A 16,485-nucleotide genomic window follows, 5' to 3' on the forward strand; every position below is an offset into this window, starting at 1 on the left:
ACTTGGAGACGCAAGACATGACTCTGAGACTGGCATGGCTCTTAGTCCCGACACGTGAGGCCTGAGGGTTCCATGCCCACCCGTGCCTGCAGACCCCACCAAGCCTCTATCTCCTCTGCTGTAGCCCCAGGCAGCAGCAGGGGGTGGGGGTGGGGCCCCATCCTGCTCTCTCTTTAAAAATTACAATATATAAATAGGACTTGGGAAACGACTTTTTAAATTTGGAGGGTTAAGTTTGAAAAATTATTGCGTTTCAACATTTCACTTCCGTTATTTTTTTTTCCCACAGCAGGATTCCAGGACACATTTACGACCGTCGTAATTGTGAGTTAGAGATCTCCCAGGCCAAGTGAAATGAAATTACGAGAAACTGAAATCTGTTTTAATTGGAGCATTTATGGAAAAAAGAAGTCAGGGTGGCTGCTTTTTTCCTTTATGTGACTCCAGTTCATAGCCGTACCTGTGTGTCCAGAAACCAGGGCTGGGGAAACTCGGGCCAAGACAGTGGGGAGGAAAGGAGAGAGAATGAGGTAGGTGTGTCAGGAAGGAGTCATTTTCTTAGCTGAAAAAAAATGGAGGTACAGTCGCCGGAGTTCCGCCTCAGTGACCATGAAACCGAGTCGGCAAAAGCTGAAGGACCCAGCTCCTGAAAGCCTCATCAGGGCTTGTCATCGCTCTAATGAATATCATTTAAATTGCTTTGTATATTGGTGGAGTTTGGATGTCGATTTAATTTGTGCATGTGTTTGAGTTCTTCTGCTTGGCTAGGCTAACAGAGAAGCAGCCGCTTAATGAAAACTGAGTTGGTGACAGTGTGATGCGCTCCAACCCAGTCAAATGGGTTTGAAGGGCTGCAGTGACAGGCCTCAGACAGAAGCTGCTCTGGCTGAGGGACAAGAAAGGAGGCTTTCCTGCAGCACAGGGACCTGCTGGGCGGCGTAGCCGACTCGCGTGGTTCTGCTAAACTCACTCACGCAGTCTTTGTGTGGCTTGACCCATGCTCGGTCCCGTGGACTCCCGCTCCAGGCAAAAGGGACCATGCCAGTGAAATCGGACCCTTCGGAGTCTCCCCTCCCTGTGGTTAAATGGCGCCTTGATGGGATTGCTGGGATTGGCGGTGGTAAGGGGAGACTCAGAGCCCACTTCTCAAGTAAGGGATGTGTCCTGAGGCCCCCGGCTGAGATGGCAAGAGAGCATCCTCATGGGCTTCTACCCCCAAAAGCAAAGGTCTCCTCCCACCCCGAGGTGTCACCCTACCCAGGTGTGGAAAAGCTCAGCTCTCTCAAGATGGTCACATGCCATTTTCTTCTTGTTTCTTCACAGCCATCCCGGGAGGGAGGCCGGCTGGAATGCCTGCAGGGCCCATCTGTAGATGAGACCCAGAACGGGCACTGTGTCCTGCTCTGGCCCGCAGTTGCTATCAGGAAGGTCAGCCAGTCTTCTGTTTGCAGAAGTTCTAGGAACACAAGAAAGTGAAGTCATCAGTCATGTCTGACTCTTTGTGACCCCATAGACTGCAGCCTAGCACGCTCCTCTGTCCATGGGATTTTCCAGGCAAGAGTACTGGAGTCTTGTCATTTCCTTCTCCAGAGGATCTTCCCAGCCCAGGGATTGAACCCGGGTCTCCCGCATCGTAGGCAGATGCTTTAACCTCTGAGCCACCAGGGAAGTTAGGAACGCAGGCTGAGTGCAAACCCATTCATCTGCTGACCCCACGCTCAATCCTCTACTCCAAAAGAGCCGTGGTTCTGGGAAGAGTTTGACATTCGGCCCTAGCGTTTCACTCAGAGACTGAGTCTTGGCTCCAGCTTCATTGTGGGCTCCCCAACAGCCCAGATTACCCTGGAGGTACTGATCCAGTGGATGGGCCCCAGCCTTAGGGTTGGGACAGGGTGGGGGCAAGAGACCATATAAAAAGAGACCCCTTTCTTGCCTTCTCTATACTCTCTAACCATTGAACTTCACACTGTTTTCCCCAATTCTCATTATTTCCTTTTTAAATATTGTCAATATTTGCATTATCAACAAAGTAGCATAGTACCTGGGGTGGGGGGAAATCACTAAGGAAAGTGTGCTTGGTCTCTGAGGTACTTCCTCTGCTCCCTAGATCCCCTCCACCCCCATCCCTGCAGGACTCTGTTTCAGGGTAGAGGGTAGAGGGGAAGACAACCTCTCAAGTTTGGAAAAGAGATGAGCTCATTCTGCATGGGACTGAAAGCCAGAGAGGTGACGTGTCCACGGGAAAGTCAGCCTCGCTCTTCCTGTTGTCAAGAACCAAGGGGATGAGAGGGTTGGGGGAGAAAGTGCTGGTAAGAAGGCACCATGCTGGTGCCTTGGGCATGGGCCTGCTGAAGATCGGGGGAGCAGACACAAGGTGGGTGCCAGACACCCAGAGAATCATAACTGCAGGGGCCTTTGGTACACAGCCCATTTGGGAGTGGGGCTGGCTTTCTTGAAAATGGGGACCCACACTTTTGTCTTGAGAGAAGCTTCTGTGAGTCCAAGACATGGGGTGAGGCACTGGTGAGGTTTCCTTGGATCCTGGTTAAGTCCTATCTCAGGGAGCTGGACCATGAGACCAGAGCAAAGTCACCCCTACCCTGTGCCCGGCACCCAGAAGAAAGAAAGAGTGCCTGGGACCCATCCTGAGCTGCCCGGGCCTCTGATGAGTTTGGAGTCAAGCTGGAGAAAGGAGACAGAACAATAGTGACAAGTAAATGACAGTGTCCAGTTATGAATGAGATTGGACAGAAAACAAAGAGAAAGATCACAAGGCTTTGTCTCCAGATTTCCAAGTGCCCTGGCTGCGAGCCGATCGTTAGACTAGACAGGCCTGATTGGGCCTTGAGGAATGGGTGAGATACGAACCTACAGGAGGGGCAGGGGGATGGCCCCTCTTGTAAGAAGCCACAGGAAGGCTGGCTGCTCAGCTGCCTTCTGGCTTTGCCTTGAGATGGCAGGACTGATGGGAGAGCCTCTCGCATCCTAAGAAGCACCTCTGAATCCTCTGAAACAAAATATTGCTGCAACAATTGCAGTAGTAGATGTTCTTTTAAGTCCTATTCCACCTGGAGGCCTTTCTAGGATTTTCTACTGTAGCTTCTTGACCATTTAGAGCTTCCGGCCCCTTTCTCAAAAGTTTGTACACCTGCTTAATCCCAAGGGCTGTGGGCTCTCTGAGATCTACTCACAGGCCTTGGGACGCAGTCCCAGTTGGCGTAAGTCGCCTTCTAGAACTTGTAATTGATGTGGTACCCATTCTTCTCCAGGCTTGGGGGTTCAGGGGTGCTTGTCAAGATGCTGTCAGCAGGGATTTCCTCCAGATCTTAAGCAAAGAAAGCAAATTTGTCTCACAAGACCCTGATGCTGGGGTAAGACTGAGGATAGGAGGAAAAGGGGATGGCTGGATGGCATCACTCGAGGGGATAGTGAAGGGCAGGGAAGCCTGGCATGCTGCAGTCCATGGGGTTGCAAAGAGTTGGACATGACTTAGCAACTAAACAGCAACAAACTGAAATTCAGGCATACCAGCTTTAGCAATCTTGTGAGGAAACACTTTCCATCACAAGAGGGGGAGCCCAGGACCAGGGCCTTCCTGGACCTACAGCTGTTATTCTGATAGGCAGGAGGGCAGAGTCTCACATCAACCTGCTTTCAGCCCAGAGCAGCAGGACACTCTCTGCCCCAATGTCAGGTTCAACCTGTACACTTAGGGTTCAAGTTTGGGCTGCAGATGGCCCCGTTGACCAGTTGACTGTGTTCCTCTGTGCATCTTGAGTAATGTCAGTTTTGCTAACGGGGTGGTGAACCCCAGTGAACCTCTTAGAACCTTAGAGTGGCTCCCCTGAACAAAGGATCTCAATTTTCCAAAAGCCTAATGAGAAACCAGGCTGTAGGGTTCCCATGGGACCCTAGGAGCAGGCTCTCCTGATGGAGGTGTCTTCTCTTCCTGGGGCCAGAGGTGTACCAGGGTAGATGCCACTGACCTCAGGAACCTCCTGGCCACTGTCTCCTGAGAGGCCATCTGGAGGCCCAGCACCCACCAAAGGCCACCTGTCCTTTTGGTTGTCACTTCTAGACCATGAGATGGCTGCAGACCAGAATGTACTAGAAAGAGGAGCCTTCATATATTGGCCTCTCTGGCACGTGAACTAACAGGGAATGATTACCTGGCACAGGTAATCATTTATCTTTAGTTTAATTTACCTTTAGTCAAAGGTGGTCCTTGGATTGAATACCACCAACGGACTGTTTGGTTTGGGCCATACATAAAAACAAACAAAAACAACCCCCAAACCATAACTTTAATTCATCGCCATATTTTGAAAATTGGAAGATTTCATAGAGATTTCTGACATCTCTAGATGCTACATCCCTAGATGACAGCAGGTGGCTTCCCATCTTAGGTGGGGCCTGGGCTCCCAGATTGGCCCTGAAGCCTACTGCTCCCTATCTTCTGTCGGGGCGAGGCTCCTGCAGAAGTAGAAGCTGAAAGCAGTGATTTGGTGTTGATCTTCCCTTTGACAGATGACCCAGAAAAGTTCAGATAGAACCAGGGGAGAGGGGAGACAGAAAGGGAAAGGAAGTCAACTCCAGAAGCATTAAGGAGCAGGTTGCCACTGCGGCAACAGGGAACTCTCCCCCATCCCTGGCTGAGCACTGCTCCCTGTGCATACAAGAAGATGATCCTGGGGCCTTAGCAACCCAGGTACTTGCAGTAGGGAGCCTTTGGCAGGTTCAGTGACGGTGAAGTTGCAGGGACACAGAGGGCATGTCAGTACCTGCCATCCGGCTGCACTAAGCCACATAAGGTCACATCTCATCTCTGTAACTCTGTAGGCGTTTATTCAGGCTGGGCTCTTTGGTCCACTGAGACAGTTCTCAGCAGTGGGGAGTGACTTGGCCAAGATAGCACCCCACGTCAGCCTGCAGAGCTGAAACTAGCACTCAGGTCTCCCCCTTCTCCTCCGTGTTTTTACCACCCTGTGCATCTTATCCTGGAGAGACTAGAGCCCTGGATGCCTCACTCATCCATTTTATTTTATATCCTTATTTATTTATTTATGTGTTAATTACCCATCTAGTTCCAGAGGTAACGTAGGGCTTCTGTCTAGCTCATTAACTGCCTTATTGCTAGCTAGAAACAGTGAGACTGGATCAGAAGGGTGGGAAGTACAACCAGTGGGGGGGCAACAGGAACTGTGAGGCACAGGGACTTGGCATTTGGCTGCAGACCCCCCACTTTCATCCCTCTTCTGGCCCCACACAAAAGGATAGCATGCAGGAAATGGTTCTACTCAAGAAGTCCCTCCCACAGGAAGTCCCGCCCTTGGCACAGGGCACATCTTGCCCTGCCCTCCAGGGTGGAGCCCCCACTACCCCAGCCAGGGAGGGAGGGCTCAGACAGAGCAACTGACCTTCATGCCTTGCTTGGCTCCTCACACTTGCTGTCAGGTATGGTGGTGGGCAAGGGGTGGTGAGGTTATGAATGCCCGAGGCAGGGGGAGGGCTTCTGTCTCAGCTCCACGCAACTTTGCTCAGCTTCAGACAGTTCTCATCCTGGCCCCCACCCCCACCACACCCCTGTCATTTCTCTGTGGGGGTACAGATGTGTCTTGCTCTGTTGGAAATGCCCTGTCATCAAGTTAGCATCAGAACACACACAGATTACCATAGAATCAAGGTGGATACAACTGCCATGAGAATTTGGAGGTGAGTTTCCAGCCCCTGTGCTCTCAGAGCTGATGGGGGGGTGTGGCATTGAACCATGCCTGGGGTGCTGGGGCTAAGATCCTGAGTCTCAGAACCTGGCAGGAATTGCCTCATGTCACCCTCCTCAGTGCCATCCATCCTGCCATTTCTGCTCTCCCAAAACATCCATGCCAATGCTGCAATCAATTAGTCCAGAGGAATGGACAAAGGGGGTTACAGGAAATTAATTTCATTTGGGTTTCCTCTCCTGAGGCCCTGCTGGCAGCCAGCTCTCCCAACACCCACTTGTCCGCAGCCCGAATGCTCCGTCCATCAGCTCTTGTCCAAGTTAACTATTCATTTTATGTATTTTAATTTGGGCAGAACATTTATTTGGCTTAAATTTCCTTTTCAGGGGTTGGAATGTGCCTTCCACACACAGGCAGAGATGATCTGCTCGAATTTCGTCAGAAGGAGTTTAGTTTACAAAGATAGTAACTGAGCTATTAAAACCAACAACCCCTTTTAAAGCAAACAGACCATTAAAATATAGGAACAGTTTATGGCATAAATAAAATGGAGGATATAGATTATTTAAAGATAAGATTTTCAAGAAACAGGGAGAAAAAAATTTAAATAATTTCTCCATGATATTTTTTTTTTACAAAGTGAACTTCAAAATGCAAATGCAAATTTAAAAAAAAAGCACAGAAAAACATTAAAAATCCATCTTACTAGTAAAGACATAGGGAAAAGCTTGATTTTCCCTTCTAGATCTGTATATGATTTCTAAGGGGCAGGGTGGGGGGAACTACTTGAATTCATAAATGACAGAATTTACCCAGCTTATGAAGCCATACTGTGGAAAAAGAAGCGACATTTGCTTCTAGATCATTCTCTGGAGCCGACTGACAGATACAATAATTTCGTCCATTAGTCCGATCCATTGTCTTCCTTCGGCACAGAAGTACTGTACCGCGGAGGTAGATTTCCACTGCTATGCATATTTTAAGGGTTATTTGGCAACACGAGTAAAGCTAAAAGTAGCCTCTTAATCTAATTAATTGACATTTCTGAATCTTGCTTTCACAACAACACATGGTTTCATGTTCTGGGTTTTAGCACTTGTCAAGCTTTTTGGAGAATGTTTTGGTCAGAATGACAAGATAATTTGTGACTGAGGCTCCAAGCTAGAGAAGTGTTTAAGGCTATAATGATTTATTATCATCACAGAATAACAAAATTTACAAAGTGTTTCATCAGAATTTTTGAAATAAGTTTGCCACCATAGGAGAAGCATCGGGGTGGGGGTGGGCTGGCTTGGGAGACAGGGAGGGCTCCGACTGCATATACAAACTCAGCCATGACTGATTCGCTAAAATTTCTCTATTAAATTTATCTCTGCACGTTCCTTGAGAGAGAAACCCCAGAGCACTTTAGGAGGACAAGAGGTGATAGAGCAGAGAGAAAAATCAGCTTCTTCCCCTTTTTGTAAGCAGGAAACCCAAGTCCCCAACTCCACGCCTAACATATATGTGGCTCCAGTCAACGATGAATTTCTACATTTTGGCAACGGTCAGAGTGAAAGTAGTCGCACTATCTATAGAAACTTTGAGATGGAGAACACTTGGAGTATGCTACTGAAAATGCAAGAAACACATTTTTGAAAGGATGAAATAATATCACTGAGTGACAGTAAATTAACATGCTGACATTTGCAGACTTTCAGAGCATTGCCATAAAAAGAAGTAATACAACATGACTAATTTGGACTTCTTCTTTCTTCCTTCCTAGGGAGAGACAGCCCTGCCCCTCCAAGGCCACCCTGCAGGCTTTGTCTACCAGGCACTTCCTCCTCTCTCCCAGGAAGCACGTGTGACTCTAACACTCCCTTGCGCTCCCACGTTGCCTCTTGGAGATTCTAGGGGAGAAGGCGGTTTTGACTTCTGTGATTCGAAGATGCTCTCCCAAACAGCAGAAGGATGTTGCTTGGCTGGCAGTGGGCACACATGCTGGCCACTGCCCAGATCCCCTGGCTGGTAGGGTGCCAGGGTTGGGAGAGTCCTCCCACACCCCTGAGCACCACGGCACTCATGGGGAGACTGAGGCACAGACAGGCTGTGCATTCCCAGCTCGCTCTGCTTGCTCCTGGACCAAGTATCCAACCTGGAAAGTCCTCCCAGTGGAAATAGGCATTCTCTCAGCCTCCCAGCGCAGGGAGGAATAGGAAAGGGCCCTTCTTAGAGCCAGCACAGTGCTTGGCACATGGAAAGCACCTGGTTAACTTTGCTAAAGAAAAATGATTCTCCAAAGCCCCTTAGCGAGGGCCCTCCCACTCAACCTCTCCTTTCCTCAGAAGCCTGGCCTCCACTAGAGGCCATTCTCTCTGGAGCAGGATGCTGCTTTGTCCTCAGAGCTGTGCTTCCCAGGTGAGTACCACTCCCCTCCACTGGATACAGACAAAGAGTCTGCATCCTCACAGCCTAGCATGGTGCCTGGCCCCGTCGGACTCCCAACAAAACATGTGTTCCCTCCCTTCCAGTGGGAAAGAGCCTCTTTTTCCTTCTGGAAGCAGACTACCTGGAAATGAATTTAAGTTTTTGAAAACTGCTCACGGCCAGCATCAAGCTTGGGGCCAGTGTCATAGCCAGAGCCCCTCAACAAAGGCTAGGAACATGCACACAGAGGTAAATGGTGCTGAGTGGGGCGGACGTCTGGGCTCTGAACAGTTACCCCGGGAAATTGGCACAGAAAGGAGGATGTGCTGGGCTTCCCCTGTGGCTCAGCAGTAAAGAATCCGCCTGCAGTGCAGGAGCTGCAGGTTCAATCCCTGGGTTGGGAAGATCCCCTGGAGGATGGCATGGCAACCCACTCCAGTATTCTTGCCTGGAGAATTCCATGGACAGAGGAGCCTGGTGGGCTGTAGTCCATAGGGTCACAAAGAATCGGACATAACTGAAGTGACTTAGGATGTGCTAAACATTCATACCTTTGATGCTGTTGTAATTATAAAAATCAAACCAGAGGAGTCCCTTCCTCCCTGCAACCGGGCCCCTGTCAGATCGGGGATATTTCAGCTGCACGGAAGACTCTGTGGGCTTCCTTCCTTCTTCCCTCCGGAGCCTGAGACAGAATTCTAGCACAGCCCCGGCTATCTGATGATTTGAGGGGTCTGGCAAGTTTGCGGGGTGGGGGTAGGGGGGGCGGTGCAGCACGCATGAAGTCTCACAAAGGAGCCACTGTTCCCTTGCTCTGCCTAAATTCCCAGCTTCCTGAGCAAACGCTGCCTGGTCCTGTCCTCAGCCAGCATTCCAAGTAGAGAGGCTGAGGGTTTCCGGAGAACCAGGGCTCCTTCTGAGCAAAAGATGGAGTGGGTTCAGAAGCCCAGGACAGGTGCTCTCTCAGTCCAGGGGACCCCACCCTCCAGACTAGGGGACCACACGTATCCCGAAGAGAGTGGCCATTTCTGGGCACGTGCTGTGCTCTCACCAGACCCGCCTGGCTGGTCCCAGGATTTGCGAGCCTCGGGCCACGTTGTGGGCAGAGACTGTTACGAGGTAACATAAGTTGAGAGTAACCTTTCAGCAGAACAGTTTGAGTTAAAATAAAGGGATTGAAAAAGAGTACAATGACCAAAAAAATCTATAAAAATGCAATTGCGCTAATATAATTTTATCACTTATTTAAAAATTTAGTCGACCCAAAAGACTACCAAGTGTGAAATTAAGGAACAGCTCCTCTACTTTTATGGAAATCACTCTTCCTCACTTGTCTAATAGCCTGATTTTGTCAGATCATTTATTTCCATGGTTTTAAAATGAGCTTGACAGACAGAATTTTATAACACCACTTTACTGCAAATAAGAACATCATTTTCGCTTATTAAAACTGAAGCTTAGAGAAAGCATTAAAATTAACAGTTCACTCTGCTTTAACCTTTTGAATACTGCCGTGACTTTACACTGAAGACTATGTGTAAAGGCAGGCCTCGGGGTGGGGGGGTTAGATGGAGGAGGTGGGACAGGGCATGGACCCCAGGTCTGCAGGGACTCAGAGGGGATGCCCACCCAACCGGAAATGGCTGTGATAATGCCCAAAGGAATTCCCTGCCTGGGGTAAGCACCAGCAGGGGAAGACCCAGCCCAAGGCCCTGGGGAAAGCCAGAGGAGGCAAGGGGTCTGCTTTCCTCCTGGGAGACTAAATGTTGAGGGCATGACTCACAGACTCCTCCCCCTTTATTCAACAAGCAACTCTGGATCTTTCCTGGGCAGGCACTGTTCTAGGCACTTGAATAACACCTGACTTAGACCAACTCCTTGACCTTGGGGAGCTTAGCTTATCACTGGAGGAGACAGCCCACAATCCAACAATAAATATATAGTCTCAGGCTTGGCAGGGCTATGCAGGAAACCAAAGAAGGGTCAGGGACATTTAGTAAGTGTTTGCTGGCCTGAAGTGATCTTCCTCTGGCTCAGGACCTTGGGTTGGAAGGTCCAAGGTGGCTGTCCTAGCCGTGATGAGAGTTTGCCATCCACTTCTGATATAATGAGGGTAGGGTCTGGGGCACATGTGCCTGAAAGCTTGTCCAAAACCTCAGAGTTCGGACAAACTCTGCCCTCGTGGCTGGCCCAAGTCCTTGGGAATTACCACCCCTGGGAGCAGCAACCAGCCAATGATTGATGGGAGTGGGTGTGTGGATGTCCCAACTCTTCATCCCTTGATGGATAAAGATGTGTGTCTTCACAAGGGATTAAGCTCCTTGGCCCATTTTTTGGGCTCCCTTCTTAATATCTCCATGACAACATGCATTCACTCCCCCAACCCCTGACCTGTCTTCCCTGCACTTCCCGAGTCAGGCATTTGTCCTGAATTCTTGGCCCAGAGTCTGGGAAATCGAAGTATCTTCCGAACCCAGGGAAGGCTGGGAAATCTAGTCCAGGCAAAGATTCATGTCGGACAGCTGGACTGATTGCTCTTGCTTTTCCCCAAACCCCCAGTAGTACCTCCTTGTGTGCACTACTTAGAACTCTCCACCCCACACCCACTCCACCCCTCCTGTAAGCACCAACTGGGTCCAACCAGGATTAACCCAGGCAGTCTTGAACTACTGCGAATTAGCAGTTCATGGGGCCACACCAACCAATGTTGGGAGTGAGATCAGGTGGGGAAGTCATCCTTTCCCAGGGTGGGTGGTTCTGAGACACACGTCATGGGGTCCTCCAGTGGTCCCATGGATGAGTCTGCCTTCACGCATAGCATGGCCAATTTGCTTATGCATCCTGTAATTGCCTCTGCCTCTTCTGCACCCTCATCCTTTACTAACGTTCCCCAATAAACTACTCACAAGTCTCAGCTCTGCCTTCAGAGGAACCTAGGCTAAGGCACCACAGGAGGTAAGGGCTGCTCAATGCAGTCTGATTGGGTCTGCCAGCCCAGCTGTGTCTGGGCTCAGCTTTCTAGCATGTGCTTGCCCCTACCCCCCACCTAGAGCACCTTCCTCCTTTCCCCCACCACCCTGAACATGCTGAGCCTTTCAACACGGTGTTTCTTGCTCAATCGGTCCCTCTGCTCACAAAGTCCTTCCTGCCTAAGGGCAGGCCCCCTGTGTAGCTCTCCTAGATGACATCTCCTGAAGGTACTGACGACCCTCCTGCCAGCACTCTCCCCACAATGGGCTGTACTAGGTGCTATGAGGAGGGCAGCAGTCTGGTGGGGGTATCCCTGGTTAAACCAGCGCCTCATACTGTTGTGATAGCAGATGGACAGGGTGGTGACCGTGGGTCGGAGAAGGCTCTGTCCATCAGGTAATGTCACTTGCTCCGGATAAAATGCTGTCTCTATATTAGAGAACTTCTCTGTGCCTGGCACATGAAAGATAATAGAGAAATATGATCAATGAGTGGCAAATGAAGGAATGTGTAGTCGAAACAAAACAACGAAATAAGAATTCTTGGTACCTCTTCTATTGTCTGTTACAGCATCAGAGTGTCTCTGCCTCTTAAGCCCCCAGGGCGCCCCCTGGCTCAATCACTCACTCCTGAGGCCCCCTGGGCAAACATCTGTCATGACTTGTGTTGCAATCTGCTTACAGGTGAGTCTCTACCCGCGCCCGGGAGCAGCTGGGGGCTGCGCCTTTCTCTCTGGCACCTGGCACAGGGCCTGGCAGAGTAGGTGTGGCCAGGTGGGCGGCATGTGCGCGGAAGCCCTGTGTGGATACACCCAGCTGTAAAGGGAGGCTCCACCGTGCCGAGTCCCGGGTGAAGCCCTGTCCATTCATAGCTACATTCCATCCCACAGCCATCCAACGGGGTGGGAGCCCCTTTGTAAACTTATCCCACCCACAAAGGGGAAAGAAACAGCCTCAAGATGACAGCAGTGCCAAGACCATGGTAGTTCTGGTGGAGAATGGCCTTGCTGAGGTCTGGGCACCCCCAAATCTGGAGCTGTTCCTGGCTCTCTTCTCAGAGCTCCTCTGCCCTGACTGGCCCATCACCCCTGCCCCAGGCAGTCCCCTCCCCCACGACGTGGGTCCAGTCTAGGCTTCTTCCTATGACCATGAAGAGAAGAGGGACAGCCTGACTCGTCTCCCAACAGCAGCCCCTGTGGATGCAGACACAGGGCTGGGCTCCGAGGCCCCTGGGTGCCTGGTTCTCTCAGGGAGACTGGGCCCAGGCATCTCCTTCAGATGCAGTGATATGCTCCAGGATTCCTAAGCAGGAGGAGTTTCCCATCCACGGCCGAGAAGGATAGAGAATTCGCCTGTGTACCCCTCTGCCGCCACCATCCCTGTTGATGGGCAAGATGCCATCCTGGACACCCAGGAGCTCTGTAGTGACCATGATGCCCAAACCACACACTTCCAGGAGGGGAGCAGCTGTGGTGACAGGTGGCGATGGATGGGGCTGGAGTAGGAGGTGCTGGCATCCACCCCGTGGCCCAGCTGAGCTGCGGAGAAAGGGCACAGCACCTCTGGGCCGTGGGGGAAGCTTGGTGACTCAGATAGAGGGCCAGGTGGGATTCCGAGGGAGACACAAGTCCCCCAGGCCATCGACAAGGTTGTTCTGGAGACAGCACATTTCTGCAACATGGCGAGTGACGAGAAGGGCTCAGAGTGTCTGGGGACTCAAGGCCACCCCCCTATAACAGCAGAAGTGTCAGTTCAGACAGAGTGAGCAGAGCAGCATGGTCCTCAGAGAGCAGAACATTAAGCCCCCTCCCAGCTCTAGGAGCAGCATTTTACTACAACTGGGGGTCCTCACCCCAGATGTGTGCTGTTTGGATTAACCACCACCTGCTGCTGGCCAATGAACCGTAACAAAACTATTTAACCCAACAGCATCCATACTTATAACAATAGCTTTTACTATAAAACTAGGAATGAGGGTTGAGGGGAGCTCAGAAAGCTCTGGTACTTTCGGTTGATGTCCCCACTTACAGCAGACAGGAAATTTCATCCTTTGATTTCCCATCTTGCCGTCAGTGGAGTTGTTAGTAAAACAGGGAGCTCAAGAGCAGATTTTTGATGGCCTTTCCCAAGGGCCCCAGGCCCTGACCTAAGAGGGAACCCAGACCTTCCCACCTTCCCGAGTTATGAGACAGTGGGCTGACACCTGTTTCCTCCCCTTGATGATGACTTCTCACCCTCTCCTGCTGAGACATCTGTCTGGTCCCACATGATCCAGGTGTTGCCTGCTGACTTTCAGACTCCGTAGTCCTTCCTGGCAGGCCTGAATTTAGGTGGGTCCTGTCCCTGAAGTTCCCCTTTGGCTCCTGGAGAGCGTAGGGATTAGGGCAGTGAGTGGAGTCACTGTGACCTTTGGAACACAGCCTCGCTCCTGCTAGCCTGGGAGGTGAACCCACCACCTTTGACTGTAGTTGCCCAGAACAGGTCAGAGCCCAGGTGAGTCACACAGCAGCTGTAGGGCAAGAACAAGAACTTGAACTCCACGCATCCAAAATGTGGGGGAGCAGAGATCACTTGCCTTGTTGAACAGGATCCGTTTACAAGGGCCAGAGTGCAGAAATGCGTCCATTGTGGAAACACAAAGCCACCGAAATATGAAAGCCAGCCCTCAGCCGCCTCTCAGAGGGAGCGAGCCCCAGCGTGTTTTGTTTCCACCCTGGGGATCTGGCCGGTGCACGGCCCTGCCAGGCTGGCAACCCAGCTGGGGCTCGGTTCCCAGCATCTCACAGTTTCACTGCACCTGTGCGGCATAGCTTTGTGGTGATTCATTCCCGCCTCCTCCTTGGCCTCGCTGTGCCCCGGACCCAAGAGGGAGCGGCCCAAGGCACCCGGTTCGCACTGGGCATCCCCGAGGAGGCGTGTCCTAGAAGCCCTCCCTTTGTCCTCTTGCAAGTGGGGCCCTGGGGACAATGAAGCCAGGTGGAGCTTGCTGGTGGGTCTCGGGAACCCAGTGGTTAGCTGGGTCACCCTTTCTCCCAGTCGAAACCCATGAGATTCCCAGGACCAGGCTGACTGCGTCCCTAGATCCTTGCAGCAGAATTAGCGCAGGAGTCCCCTTGTTCTGCAGATGTGGGGCTGGGAGTGGTGCTCAGAGAAGGGCAGGAGCTCCCTCTGCTTCAGTCACAACACACTGGGCTCTCTCTGAACCTCCAGGTCCTGCAGCTGAACACAGATTTGTCTGCAAATCTGGGTAACAGAATGAACTTAATTTGGTGATTACACTGGTAGGCTCTGTTGCCATCCTCGCTGGGAAATGTCCACACATTTCAGAGATGGAAAGTTAGCCCCCTCTGCATGTCTAGCCCTTCCCACATGGTGTATTTTCAGGCCCTTTCCACTTGCACGTGGATGTAGAAGTTCACTATCACTGTGAGCTCATATGTGCACCAGGCGGCTATGTCCACACACGCATAGACACTGGTTTTTTTTTTTTTCCACAAAATGTAGTCATCTTGCACATATTGTTGATGACGTGCCATTCTCACTGTGAGCCCTGCGGAGGAGCTGAGTTTGGGACCACTTACATTCCCAACTATTTCTCCATCAAGGGCATTACAGCAGCTTTCCTTTTTTGGTCCTTCTCTTCTTTCCTTGTCATCTTCTCTCTCTCTGCCTCCTTCTCTCTGTTTCTCTCTCTCTCCTTCGCCCTCCCCATGCAATTATAATCAGCACTGAGGGTATATCCTTGAATGTACATTGCTCTGCACACCTGCTATGCAGTCCCCTAACAGGGACTGAGCTAGAACAAAGGGACAGTCATTTAACATTTGATGCCCTGTTTTGTCACCCTCCAAAAAGTCCACGTGTGTTTTACAAACCTTAACTTTTGCATCCTAACAACTTACATCACCAGTATGTTGGAGGCAACCCATAGGTGATAGCTAAAGGCCCTTGAATGGCCATGATTATCTCCATCCTAGGACCCGTAGGGAATACACCCTGGGTACAGCTGTAACATCCTCGCACTGATACATGCGTAGTATTAGGGACTGTTTTTGTTAAACTGAATAAGAGAGCATTTAAACTGCTCTATGACTCTAAAAAGATCTGTATACTACACATCTCTATAAAAGTCTATGTTTTTATTTAAGAATTTGTATGTGTAGGGAAAAATAAAATAAATACGGTTAGTATTTTTAAATATTTACCTAACATACATTATCTTGTTGAAACCCCATCATGGTCTTTTGGGACTGATACAGTTATTACTCACTGTTTACAGATGAAGACATGGCAGTGTTCTGAATGAAGTGAAGTGGAAGTCACTCAGTCATTTCCGACTCTTGGTGACCCAAGAATTCTCCAGGCCAGAATACTGGAATGGGTAGCCTTTCCCTCCTCCAGGGGATTTTCCCAACCCAGGGATCGAACCCAGGTCTCCCGCACTGCAGGCAGATTCTTTACCAGCTGAGCCACCAGGGAAGCCCAAGAATACTGGAGTGGGTAGCCTATCCGTTCTCCAGGGGATCTTCCCAACCCAGGAGTCAAACTGGGGTCTCCTGCATTGTAGGCAGATTCTTTACCAACTGAGCTATGAGGGAAGCCCTGAATATTTGAGGTGGTCCCCAAAGATGACCGCAACCCAACCTGTAGAACCTGTAAATCTTAATTTTCTTGGAAAAAAAGGGTCTTTGCAGAGATAAGTTAAGGGCCTTGAGACACAGGAATCATCCCAGGTTATCCAGTGTGCCCTAACTCCAGTGACAAGTGTCCTGGGGAGATGACACAGAGAGAAGAAGGCCACGCAAAGGCAGAGGCAGAGAGTGGAGTGATGTGGCCACAAGCCCAGAAATGCCAGCAGTCACCAGAAACTGAAAGAGGCAAGAAACAGATGCTCCCCTAGAGAGCCCCTGCAGATGCCTTGCTTCCTGACTTCTAGTCTCTGGAATTGCGAGATAGTGTGTGTTTGTTGTTCTAAGGCACTGAGTTTGTACAAATTGATGATGGCAGCCCTAGGACACTAATGCAGACCCTGAGGCTTGGTGGGGTCAGTGGGCGAGGGCTCTGCCATGAGCTCAGCTGCCCGGGGTGTTCAGGTGGAAGGATAGGTGAGAGCCGCAAGGCCTGGAGAAGCTGGCTGTGCCTCAGGAGTCCTCTGGGGCCCACTGTGGGCTAGGGCTCTGAGTGGAATGCTGGTAAGAAGCCATGTGAGCAGAGATGGGCTGCAGGGTCAGCACTGCAGTGGGCAGGATGGTGCAGTGGGAAGACAGCTCCAGAAGGTTCTAGAGCCTGAGAAGCCTGTGTGCTGGGCCCTGCCTCTGTGGCCAGCCTCTTCCCACCTGCCAGCAGGAATGAGGGCAGGAAGGGCTCTTTCTCCATCCACATGGGGA

At 50.8% G+C, this 16,485-nt stretch overlaps 1 non-coding gene across 1 annotated transcript; it reads right to left on the bottom strand.

Annotated features, from left to right (window-relative positions):
• Positions 1 to 1,596: 1,596 nt before the first annotated feature.
• On the bottom strand, positions 1,597 to 1,668 carry TRNAR-ACG (transfer RNA arginine (anticodon ACG)). The gene has a single exon. It is a non-coding gene; the product is annotated as a tRNA-Arg (tRNA).
• Positions 1,669 to 16,485: the final 14,817 nt, after the last annotated feature.

Source organism: Bos mutus, chromosome 18 (assembly GCF_027580195.1).
Source record: "Bos mutus isolate GX-2022 chromosome 18, NWIPB_WYAK_1.1, whole genome shotgun sequence".
In the NCBI taxonomy this organism is placed as follows: Eukaryota; Metazoa; Chordata; class Mammalia; order Artiodactyla; family Bovidae; genus Bos; species Bos mutus.